The sequence below is a fragment of the Lepidochelys kempii genome, chromosome 9, assembly GCF_965140285.1.
Source record: "Lepidochelys kempii isolate rLepKem1 chromosome 9, rLepKem1.hap1, whole genome shotgun sequence".
NCBI lineage: Eukaryota > Metazoa > Chordata > Testudines > Cheloniidae > Lepidochelys > Lepidochelys kempii.
Genome location: NC_136388.1, coordinates 68,516,383 through 68,529,001, shown reverse-complemented (window position 1 = coordinate 68,529,001; position 12,619 = coordinate 68,516,383). Strand labels below are relative to the sequence as shown.

The following is a 12,619-nucleotide window of genomic DNA, read 5'->3' as shown; positions in this document are numbered from 1 at the left end:
TCTGAACTTTTTTGAATTTTCAGTGAATCAAAAAAGTAATCTAAAAGTAGCTTTGAAGTCAACCAAAACATTTTGTGTTAGATTTGTTAATAGCTTTGGGCTGACCAAAACTAAATTTTTCAGTGAATAAACCATTTGTCCAAAAAAGTTCACCCAGCTCTATTTACAATACAGCATTGCAGGGTGAATAAATATGGACACTGGCATAAAATCGGGCTGCATTCTATCTCCTCTGTTGTTTGTGTTGCTAACAGACTTCTTCGTTATACATTCTGTGGCAATGCCAAACACTGTCATAACATGAGCAGTCCGCAAGTACCTCAAAGAACTAGACTTTGACGATGTCACCATGCTATTGAGCAACACTGCTGAAAAGGCTACAAAGACAGACACCATGGCAACAGCAGCAGGCCAAGTAGGACTCACAAATCAGTTACTCCAAAACAAATATCCAGCCATCAAGCTGTATCATCATATTAGAAGACAAAAACATCAAAGACAAAAAGTGAGACAGTTCATTTACCTGAGCAGCACCATACTAACCAACAGAGTTTTCAAGCAAGAAGTGACATCAGGGATAGGGAAGGCATCCACAGCTTTCACTAAACTCTGCAACATCAAATCAAAGATATTAATACCAAAAAAACCTGAGAATTTTCAACTCAAATGTAATCTCAGTGCTAACATAAGACTACAAGATCTGGAGATCTAGATGCCTTTGAAACAAAGACCCTGTGAAGGCTTCTGGGCATTAGTTCAAGACATTTCATTGAAGAGATCTGAGATATTATGAACCAGCAGCTTCCCTCCATGAAAATTAGAAGGAAGCTTTGGACATCTTTGGGGCCAATACTCTGGGTGCCGATACACAGATTCCCACACGAAGCTGCAGGTGGAAACCAACTGGTGTGAGGAAATGAGGGTGCCAAAGAGAAACCTTAAGAAGAAGCCTTAGCAGTCAGGGAAGAACAGTCAATATCAACACCACAGAGCAGATGGAAGCAGCAGCTAATGACAGAGAGGAATGGAAAAGACTAATTTCTACCCTGTGCACCAACATTGGCATCAGAAGGATGTAATAAATAAGAACAACAACAACAGAGCAGTGAAAAACCTGGACCCAGGTTGGTAAACAACACATGTTGTTTTCACACCTACCAGTGCATCCAGACCAATACAATTTGGCTGTGTGGGAAAGGCAAGATATAGTGCTGAACACTATGGACAACCAGCTATGAAACCTAAGCCTATTTTTTCCCTTAAAGTGCAAAATACTAAGATCTGCTGTACAGAAAACAGGACGTGAAAGAGGTGGTAATACTTGTTCTTATGACCATCTAGTACCAGTGATCCCTGCAATAAAGGCTGTTCTCCACTTTTAGCCTTCTGAAGAATCTCTTAAATGTAGCGAAGAAGGCATAGGAAACATTATGCACATAATTCAAAACACATGAATTTTTTTTATGTCTAATAAAATATTACTTTTTCACTCTTCCATGTTTTGTTATAAAAATCCTTTAGCCTTCAGAGCAATAGAACAAATTACATTAAGTCTGTTAACTCAATGGGAAAAGCAAAAGTAATATTTAAAAACTAATGACTAATTTGGTTAAAGAAACAGAAGAAGTTTCACATACTACAAAGACGTTTGCAACTTTTGGGGAACTTTTTCATTTGCTGAGTAGTTGTTTTTTAGTGGAGGGAGAAATTTTAAATCTTCTACTGGTGATGATTATAAAGAAGATTAAGCTAAACTGACAGGGTATTTGAGTGGATTTTTGTGCCTTGTAGAAGTAATATGCATCTCAGTGGGCTTGATCCTGCTCCATTAAAGTCAATGGAATTTTTGGCCCTGAATTTAGTGAGTTTTAGCTCAGACATATTATGAAGTTCTTGCCAAGAGGGCAGATCTATAGCAGGCATAAATCATCATAGTTGCATTGACTTTAGTGAAGATATGACAGTTTACACCCACTGAGGATCTTCCAGCATGTGTTAAGTCTTCCATGAGCTGTAATTTAGCAGATAGTTTCTTATACTGGGTGGTAATAATTTGTTTGTTCGCTTAACTAGAGATGTTTTAATGTAATCTGTCCCTCGTAGCTCAGTGAAACTTCTCATCCTCTTTGGCATTGTGAAATATTTGCAAAGCAAAAAACAATGCACCACATAAATATTTTGTCTCCATTGCTACAGACCCTCTCAAACTTTTAAGTTGTGATCTGCCCAACTTCAGAGGTTTGAACCATGACTCCACAAGTCTATCAATGTTTTATAGCAGTTTGCCAATGCATTTCTTCTCCCAGGATCCCATCCATACCATTGTGCGTTCCGTTGACATTTGTGGTGGTCTGACAAACTTGAGTAAATTTCTGAAACATATTAAATTATTCTGTGTTTTTCCCCATTTAAAATATTTGGGTCAAACTCCTTAATAATATCTTCTTCAGCCAATGTTGTTCTTCCCTGAGTTCACACAAATTCCTCTCCATAATCAAGAACAAATCACTCAGACATGTGGATTTCTGCTTTTCTCCATTGCTTTTTCTGGTAGAACCCCTATGAACTAAAAGTGATCATTTTATAACCCAACATAAATGCAGGGTACTCCTCTATGAAAAAAAATGGGCAAACTGATAAACAGTTCAAATGATAGAGAAATATAATCCCTAAGCAATGGAAGTGTAAAGAGAAGCTTCTGAAGGTTAACTGCAAAAGCTGCAAATACTGTGTGGCCAGTCCGCAGGAGTTATCCAGAAACTTGTATCACCAGCCTCTGCAATTCTAATACACAAGGCTGGGGCAGGGGAATATGTTGTTATAACAGATCTTTACATTATAATGTGGGATACACACACATGCACCGCATGCACACTAGGGTAGTCATTTGTTTCCTTACATATTTTGAGAAAAATCCTCTTGGCTAGTTTTGGGTAAAATCATAAATGGCTCAAGAGGTTAGCTGGGATTTGGAGACACTTGAAACTCTAGGTCAGTGTTCAATTCTGGCCCTGGTTTGCAATAATCAAAATCCATAGGTACCTAACAACTGTACAATGACTGACAAAAGGAAAGGCATTGTCCCACTCCAGGGGACAAGTGCTCACAACAACCCAGTAGTGTGCCTCTATCTATGGTGACAAAGTTCCTCCTCTACCTTGGTGGGTCCTTCACTTATTGGCAGATTTTGCTCACCTCAGAGATTCACAGTAGCCCTCAGTTTGGCCACTTTCGTGGCTCAAATCTGCCATTCACTCAGATAACCTCATCACTGGCCAGCATGGGGAAAAGAAAGGAGAACAATCCCCACAGTCTCTGCTGGTCTACCAAGTGGGTCGGGGGACAGGCCGGGGACCTTCCCCTCTGGTGGGACCCACAGTCCAAGTCAACTCCTCCTGTATCCAATAGGGAGTTGGGAGGATGGGGGGAACCCGGACCCGCCCCCTACTCTGGGTTCCAGCCCAGGGCCCTCTGGATCACAGCTGTCTAGAGTGTTTTGTGTAACACCTGTGTGACAGCTACAACTCCCTGGGCTACTTCTCCATGGCCTCCTCCCAACACCCTCTGTATCCTCACCACAGGACCTTCCTTCTGATGCTAGATAGCGTTTGTACTCCTCAGTCCTCCAGGCACATGCCCTCTCACTCTCAGCTCCTTGCGTGTCCCTCACTAACTGGAGTGAGAGCCTTTTTAAACCAGATGTCCTGATTAGCCTTAATTAATTCTAGTAGCTTCCCAATTGGCCACAGGTGTCTGAATTAGCCTGCCTGCATTAATTAGTTCTAGAAAGTTCCTGAGTGTTCTGGAATAGTCCCTGTTATTTTACCCAGGGAAAAGGGACCTGATTAACCTGGAACTAATGTATCTACCTTCGACCACTCTTTTGCAGCCATCTGGCCTGACCCTGTCACATGATCCTGACTTTGGATGGGGGACCATATAAAGAGAAGTTCACTCTCCATGTCCAGACATCTCTACAGAATTTTAGGAAGTTTGGGGGCAGAAACTACAGAAAGGATAGAATATTCTATTTACATCTATTGTCTTTTCTATAGACACCTATAGGTTTTAATCTTCGTAATTTCTACAGGACTTTCCCCATAATGGATGAATCACCAAGCAGTGCCCCAAGAACACTTCCAAAATGTAGGTCAATCTTAAATCAAAAATTCTTAAAATACAGGAAACTACATACACAAAGTTACAAATATTACACACTATGTTGTCCCCTTCTAAAGTTGAGTGAATACATCAGTTTAACTAAGTGCAGTGAACCATGTATTTTAACTAAAATGTACTTCCCTGTATGAAATTTGTATTCTTCCAGTTACTCTGTAACTGGAAGTATGCTTTACTGCACTACAGGTACTTGCCTAGATTAATAATGTCTCAATATATGTGCTTATCATTTAAAACCATGATTCTCTTCAGGGAATGCAATGGGACTACAGGATGTTAATTAGCCTTATGGTACTATATTGCTATTCTGTGTTCAGAACAACAGTGTTGTTGTATTACCAATGCCTATTCCTTTAAATACTTATGAAAAAGATCTGTACTTAGTCAACTTCAAGTATATTGCTTTCCCATAAGGGAAAGAGACTTATGTAGGACATACCAGGTTTGAAGTGAATTCTACTAAAACATTCATGGGCATTCTTTAAATAGGCTTTTTTTTATGTTCAATTTATTCTAATGTCATGTGAAACTGCACAAGGTTTTTTTATGTATTTTTTATTTTGCCGGGCTGTTCTCTCCATCCAACTTGCAGGCCCCACAGACCATTCATCCAATTAAATAATTGCAGAAGAATGTAAAACAGAAAACATGCTTTAAGGGGATTTGAAGGTATTGCCTTCCTAGAAGCCTTTATGTAAAACACACACATCTTTTTGTGCAAGCTGATGCATTCCAAAAGAACAAATTAGCTCTTCAAAATCTTTTTATCAGGTAGTAAGGAGTGTTTCCTGACTGCAGTGATCCAGCAGAAGATGAACTCTACCAGACATGGAAGCTCTGACCTTCCAGTCTAAAACTTCTCTGCCCGTCACCTACAAAATGAACATGGGAGCCAATTCATTTGTACATCTCTCCATTGCCTATCAGCTTCAATAGCTGAGCACAAATTACCATCCTTCTCAGTCCTCTTCAGAATTCTCTGCTTTACATTTTGATAGGGTTGTGCTACTAAAACCTGAAGCCACTGGCCCTCCAAACTCCTCCTCCTGTCACAGAGACACCACCTCATTCAGTGAGATTTATTGCTTGTGCTCTAACAGCCATGCAATGTTCATTATAAGTTGCTTCATGTTGACTGAGAATTTTGGGAAACACCATGATTGACCTAGAGAATGAAAGAAGGCCCCAGCTGCATGAGTTCTCAATCTTCCTCCTCTTTAATGGGAAAATCCACTGACTACTCCCATAATATTGTCCTCAAATTTTGTAGACATTTTATTACTAAGTCTCTCCCCTACTGTAACCCTATAGCAGTGTTTCCCAAACTTGGGATGCCTCCCACTGGCCACGGTTTGCTGTGCCTGGCCAATGGGGGCAACAGGAAGCGGCGCGGGCTGCTGGACATATTGGCCGCCACTTCCCACGGCCCCCATTGGCTGGGCACAGCGAACCGCCGCCAGTGAGAGCCGCAATCAGCCGAACCTGCAGACACGGCAGATAAACAAACCGGCCCGGCCCGCCAGGGGCTTTCCCTGGACAAGCAGCATCCCAAGTTTGGGAAACACTGCCCTATAAGATACTCCTTTTCCCTCTCCCCACAACAGGGTACCAATCAAACAACTTCAAATGAAGCCCCAGATTTGTTTGAACCAACCCTTAGAATCATATTTATTGACCTGAACAATGTGGTGTAAAGCTATAGCTTGTTGAAAATTGATTGGCTAGCTGACTGGGAGACTACAACACTTGGGGGTGACCGTATTTCTCAGCCACCCCCACAAACATTTTAATTTGTCTTTCTCATGCTAGGATACACTGATAGTTTGGGCACATAGGATGGTTGTTGCTGACTGGGGAATTGTTGATGCTAAGAAATGTTCACACTGCTTTCTTTCTATTTAGTAATAAGTTATTGCTCATTCTCTCTTGAGATTTATGTGCCACACTCTAATGATAAAACTAGAGACGCGGGGGTAGTAAAACATCTGCCAAAGTAAATCATGTTCTGATATGAAAAATCACCCACTTCTCACAGGTTTTAAATTTACTAATTATCAACAAAAATGTTGATCAGAAGCCTGGCCTTCTAATTTATATTTGACAAACAGGATTCTTGGCAGAGTTTCTTCCAAACAAAAGTGTGGGGAAGGGAATCCCTATGGGCCTATAGTGTATTCTTCACAAATATGTGTATATTACTGTCATATGCGGGCAAGAGCTGCCACTATTTGTGGTTCAGTTTCTGGGTATAAGTTTTTATCTCTGATTCAATGGCATTTTACAGCCTCTACAGCAGATATATTTTCTGTCTTAATATATAAGATGTTGCACTGAGAATTAATTTCTCTGTGTCTCGCTACATGCTGGATCATGACCATTTCAATCTCAGACAGTGCTTCTTAATTAATTTCTTAATTGACAGTCCCAAATTTAAAGGCATGTATTAAAGATAAAAATATGAAAAGTATTCAAATGAATTTAATGGAATGATTATACTAATTCCCAGGGATCTGCTTAATTTTGACATTTTTTATCAATTTCTGATTATCAGTGAGTAGAGAAGTATTTACTAATATACTGTTATTACCGATTGCATGCATATACACACACATTTTCCAGGTCAATCTAACTTAATTCAGAGTAAAGCCATTTGGTTCTGTTGCCTGATTTTCAATATCTTTGAGGAAATCTCTTGTGTTCTACAGCAAAGATAAGTGAATAATTTGGAATAATTTATTTATTTCACTGAATTTTACTTCACTCTATTTACAGGATGTGTATAAAATACTCATATTTAATCAAAATGATTTTAATTGCTTCTCAATTCTAGTCCCAGTGAAGTGAAGTGAAAGTGGAAGTGAAGGTGAAAAGGTCATTAAAATAATATTTAAATGACAAAATTTGCTCTAAATTGTTTACTTAAGTCATGGATTTCTATTTACTGATTTCATGAATAACATCATCAACATCAACATCAACTTAGAATATTGTAATCTAATACAAAAACTGATTTAAAATAGTCAAGGTTAAATTTCACTTTTCATAAATATTTATGCTAGTAAAGATCTGTTTAAATGTTTGCAGAAAGCAAAAACATAAAACAGCCATGAGCATGATCAAATCCAACCCATTTTTCCCCACCAGTGAATAATTATATTTTATTTGATGAGCTCCATTCTACAACAATTAATAAGCCTTCATCTTCTGACAAGAGTACTAGCTTTTCAATCTCTCTTGAATCAGTATGAGCAGGTGTCAAGGTTTCCTCCCCACTCTGAACTCTAGGGTACAGATGTGGGGACCTGCATGAAAGACCCCCTAAGCTTATTTTTATCGGCTTACATTAAAAACTTTCCCAAGGCACAAATTCCGCCTTGTGCTTGAACAGTATGCTGCCACCACTAAGTGATTTAGACAAAGAACAGGGAAAGGACCACTTGGAGTCCTATTCCCCCCAAATATTCCCCCAAGCCCTAGACCCCCTTTCCTTGGGAAGGCTTGATAATAATATCCTCACCAATTGGTACAGGTGAACACAGACCCAAACCCTTGGATCTTAAGAACAATGAAAAATCAATCAGCTTCTTAAAAGAAGAATTTTATTTAAAGAAAAGGTAAAAGAATCACCTCTGTAAAATCAGGATGGTAAATACTTTACAGGGTAATCAGATTCAAAACATAGAGAATCCCTCTAGGCAAAACCTTAAGTTACAAAAAGACACAAAAACAGGAATACACATTTCCTCCAGCACAGTGAATTTCACAAGCCAAAACAAAGAAAACCTAATGCATTTTCTAGCTAGATTACTTACTACCTTTACAGGAGTTGGAGGGCTTGCATCCTTGATCTGTTCCCAGCAAAGGTATCACACAGACAGACAAAAGCCTTTGCCTCCCCCCCGCCTCCAGATTTGAAAGTATCTTGTCCCCTCATTGGTCATTTTGGGTCAGGTGCCAGCCAGTTTACCTAAGCTTCTTAACCCTTTACAGGTGAAAGGATTTTGCCTCTGGCCAGGAGGGATTTTATAGCACTGCATACAGAAAGGTGGTTACCCTTCCCTTTATATTTATGACAGCAGGTAACAAATTTCATGCTTATTTATCAGTTTCTTGTATGAACTTATAATGGCAGGCATTTTTCTTATTTAATTTGATCAAATTATGGTTAATTAAACCGACTTATGCCTTCCTGATGCCAAAATAATGAGTCAAGTAAACAATGTCACTACAGAAATAAATCACAAAAGATATGATGTTCCAGTAACAAAGTATTTATAGCACTAAACAAAAAACAAAACCAAAAAACCACACAGTATGAATTTTTAAAAAAAAACCCTGAAGTTAGTTTATTATAGCTCTGAAATACACGCTCAAGTACCTGGTGGGAAGTAGGGAGGCAAACTTCTGAGATATTTTCTGTTCCTGCTGGGTAAGCTCCTGTCCTATGAGCAGTATTTTATAAGTCTGAAATACCATACTCTTGTCTCCTCCATATATCACTCATGGACTTCATTTTCCTCCCTATGTGTGCCCCCTCCTGACTGCAGAATCTTATTCTGAGTCAAGCTGAGCAAAGTAATTGCATCTAACCTTCAACTTGCGCAGGCAGAGCCCATATGCCAGATCTGATACATTTCAAAGGGTGGAAATTTGTACCATGGTAAAATATTTGATGGAAAAATCTCACCTTCAACCAGCTATCTGGCTGCTCCCCCTTCCGCACACCAAAAGCTACCCCATAACCATCCCTAAGCTTCTCCTCCTTTTTTCAAAGCTCTCAGTGGCCTTCTTCCCACCTGCTAACTTCAGTGCCCTTCCATGGATCTTTGGAAGGCAAGGGCTAATCAGCTCTGAAATCCCTGGTGCACATTTGAGAACTCCAGAGGCACAAAAGAACCAGAGTCTCTAGGAATGGGTAGGAAATGACTCAAAAGAGAGTAGTTTAGTGTGCCCTGGAAATTAATACCCACCATACCACCTGAAGCAGAGGATTCTCCCAGGTTTCAGAGTATGCATCCGATGAAGTGACCTGTAGCTCACGAAAGCTTATGCTCAAATAAATTGGTTAGTCTCTAAGATGCCATAAGTACTCCTTTTCTTTTTTCAGGATTCTCCCAGTTTCTGTATTTGGAAAAAAAAATGTTACAAGCTGGAGCAAATCATTTCTTTCAATATTTCTTTCAACAAAGGCAGCTAAAGGAGTTGGAGGTGCTTCAGGAACTTCTGGGTACATAGAGGTTCTGAAAAATCAAGCCTTACAGTTCCGGCTTTAGAAGTCTGTCAGCTAGCAGCTGGTGCTCTGAAGGAGTGACCCCTTCCAACCAGTGAAGAAGCAATGACCTTCTCAGCCATGCTCAGGGCATAGGATCTTCAGAAGCCACAAGGAAAAAGAAACAAAACAGTACAAAAATTGGTCACATCCAGAAGATGCGGGCACCTGCAGCACCAGCATCTGATACTACCATGCTGTAGCATACAGTTCAATAAAGATTCATAAAAAATTGCCCTCTGCTTACTAGCCAGCCTTCCCGTAATAGATATACCTTGGGAGTTCTCCCATTTCAAATACTGATTTTAATAGCGGTGTTTATGAGTAAGATCTGACATGAACCTAGTGGATATGGTGCAAGGCCTCTCTCTTGGAAGTGCCTTTTCCCTTTGTATGAAGTGCTAAGATTCCATTCCTTTGTGTTTCTGTCAGTTTTGAGTGCTGGTTATAGGCCAAACATTTGTTGTGCCTAGTGAAGTATGTATCTAGTTAGCAAGTAATAAGATTGTTCTGGATAATGGATTTTAGATGTATTATTTTAAACTCTGGGTAGGTAGATTAAATTAGCGTAGGAGGGAAACAGATAATTAATATTGTATTTTAGAAATTGTGGGCTTTTAAAATATTATAAGAATTACGGTTGATCCATAACAATTTTTCAATCCCCTGTTGCTGGAAGCATCTGTTCTTAATATAGATTTTTATTAGTGGGACATATGTTTAATTCCTTTACTTTGATATGTTTTCTATTTTCAATGTCTATTTACTGCACTATAACAGAGCTCCCTGAAAACAGTTGGGCTAGAGAAATAATAAAGAAATGAGAGTATGTAGGGAAAAAACAATACTGTTAACATCTAAAACAAATCTTTAATTTGTTGGATAACTTTAATGTATAGGACCATGATGATTAAAGATAAGAGTGATTGAAAATATCCACAAACCTCTTTCCCCCACAAGGTAATAATCTGATAAAGTGAGAGAAAACATACTTTTCCTTCCATGTTGTGAGAGATAAAAGGGAACATTTAGAAATTTTTGTTAGAGGGGATTTATTTTTATGCATGAAGGAATTTTGGACATTGGTCTACATAAATCCTGATGCTACAAAGCATTATGGCAGTCAGTGATAGTAAGAACACTCTATTACACTTACACTCCTGTTTCATATTTGTACTCTCTTTTGGAGAAATCATCAGCTCTCTGTGGCTGTCAAAAGCTGCAGTTATATTGAGCTCTGATGTTTCTGTCTCTTCTGCTATAGGACTCCCCTTCTATTACCGCCAAACCCTTTTCCTCTTTCAGGGTGTACAGCAAGAGTTATTTGCCCATCTTGTCCCAACTTTCTCCTGAGACCTTACACTTTTTTTTTCTGTTTTGAAAGAGCCCTCAAGGTAAAAGCCGACACCCACCAAGTCATTATTTTCTCTTTCTCCAGCCCTCAGGCTTGGCAGGAAGGTTTGTGTAACAGTGACAATCTGTCTGGTTTTCTTTGTATTGTTTTCCTCTGTTTCTTTCTGTCGTGTTTCTGCTGCTGTGACTTAATTTGTGCAATTGACGGCATTGTTTCACCCTCCCTCCTTCTGCCAGCAGGAAAGGAATTAGCACTTAGCAATGACAGCTGCTGATGAGTCTGTAAGACTAAACACATTTTGGTTTAATTTAACTTGGTTGAATTACTGCTACTCCACCCACTAGAAGAACTGGCACTAATGTCCTGTAGGCAAATGAGGGTGCAATACTCACAAAACTGCTTCTTTGTGCAAGGCAAAAAGTTGATTTGGTTTTTGTGACACCCACATTATTCATTCTTCTCCCTCCAGTGTAGCAAGAAAGAAGATGGAATTGGGACAGGCAGTATAAACAGACTGAGTTAATAAACAGAAAAAATAAACAAGCAATTTGGATCCCTTTTTTCTCTGATTAATTCCTTCATCCCAACTCCCCTTCACCAGTGGATGAACACTGACAATTATAAATCTAGAAGGCGTTTTTGAAAACAGATGACTTTTTTACCTATCACTTTCTAATGCTGTCAGTAAAGGTAGATCTCAGATTTAGACAAAATAGTGTCAGCTCCCAGTAAATAACAAAGAACCCCACAATATCACTACAGGCAGGGCAGAACCATGAGAAGCTAATGGAACTGAAGTATTCAGCTAAATAGTGAACCAAAGATGAGAATGCTCTTGGTGCCTCTTTATGCTGTTCTTCCAGTCATTGCTAGGACTGAGGCCTATCAATGACACTGAGGTGACTGCCCCAAAATCGATATGATGACAAAGCTTGACTGGCTGAAGAGCACAGCATTGCAAACAGCAGAAACAGGTCAGCACTGGTGATGGGATATCACCTGTGGAGGAAAAGCACTGAAAGACGGAATCTTTTACATCATAAAATGTAGGAAGATATTTTTTTCTTCCTGAAATTTGACTACAAGCTGAACTATTGCTCTGGGGGTGACATGCTGAAGAGACTAGTTAAAGATAGGGAAATAGACACCTAGGCCTGGATGCACAAAAAGAATAAGGCATGGTAATGCTTACAGCTCCTAATTTTTAGGTGCCTATAGAATCACAGCAATTCACAAAGCCTCAGTTAAGTGCCCTATACACTGAACAGGGAGAGATAGGAACCTTAGAATTATATTCACAAAAGCCAGCACACTAGGCAGGGAGCTGCTTAAGATAAACCATGGGAGATGCTAACAGGACAGAGGTGGTGGGGAGGGTGAGCTAAGCCCCACCCCATCACAGAGATAGGTGCCTACACCATCTTTGTGAGGAAGAGGAGGATGACTGCCCTCTTAACTTTTAGCCCAGTGTACTCGAGTACTCACATAGGATGTGGGAGACCCCCATTGCAAGTCCCCCTCTCCACCTGAGGGGGAAAAAGCAACTTGAATTAGAGAGTCATTTGGGCCCGACAGAGAGCACGAGAGAGTGCAAGTGCATATGCACACAACATGAGAATGACTCCAGCTTGGTGGTTACAGCACTTAGCCAGGATGTGGGACACCAAGGGTCCAGTCCCCCTCTCTAATCACTCGTCAATTATTTATCCAGAGTACAACAGCTTCAACAGGAGATACAGAGTGCCCAACATCAGAATGGCCCATAGCCCAGAGGTTGGAGCACTTGCCAGAGAGGTGGCGGATCACTTCTCCTGCTC

At 39.9% G+C, this 12,619-nt stretch overlaps 1 long non-coding RNA gene across 2 annotated transcripts in view; it reads right to left on the bottom strand.

Moving 5' to 3' along the window:
* LOC144930836 (uncharacterized) overlaps window positions 1-12,619 on the bottom strand; it is a 196,205-nt gene that overhangs the window by 3,732 nt on the left and 179,854 nt on the right. For both annotated transcript variants that reach the window (XR_013636249.1, XR_013636248.1), the window contains exon 7: window positions 524-609. This is a non-coding gene — a long non-coding RNA (uncharacterized LOC144930836). The remainder of the gene's footprint in view (window positions 1-523; window positions 610-12,619) is intronic.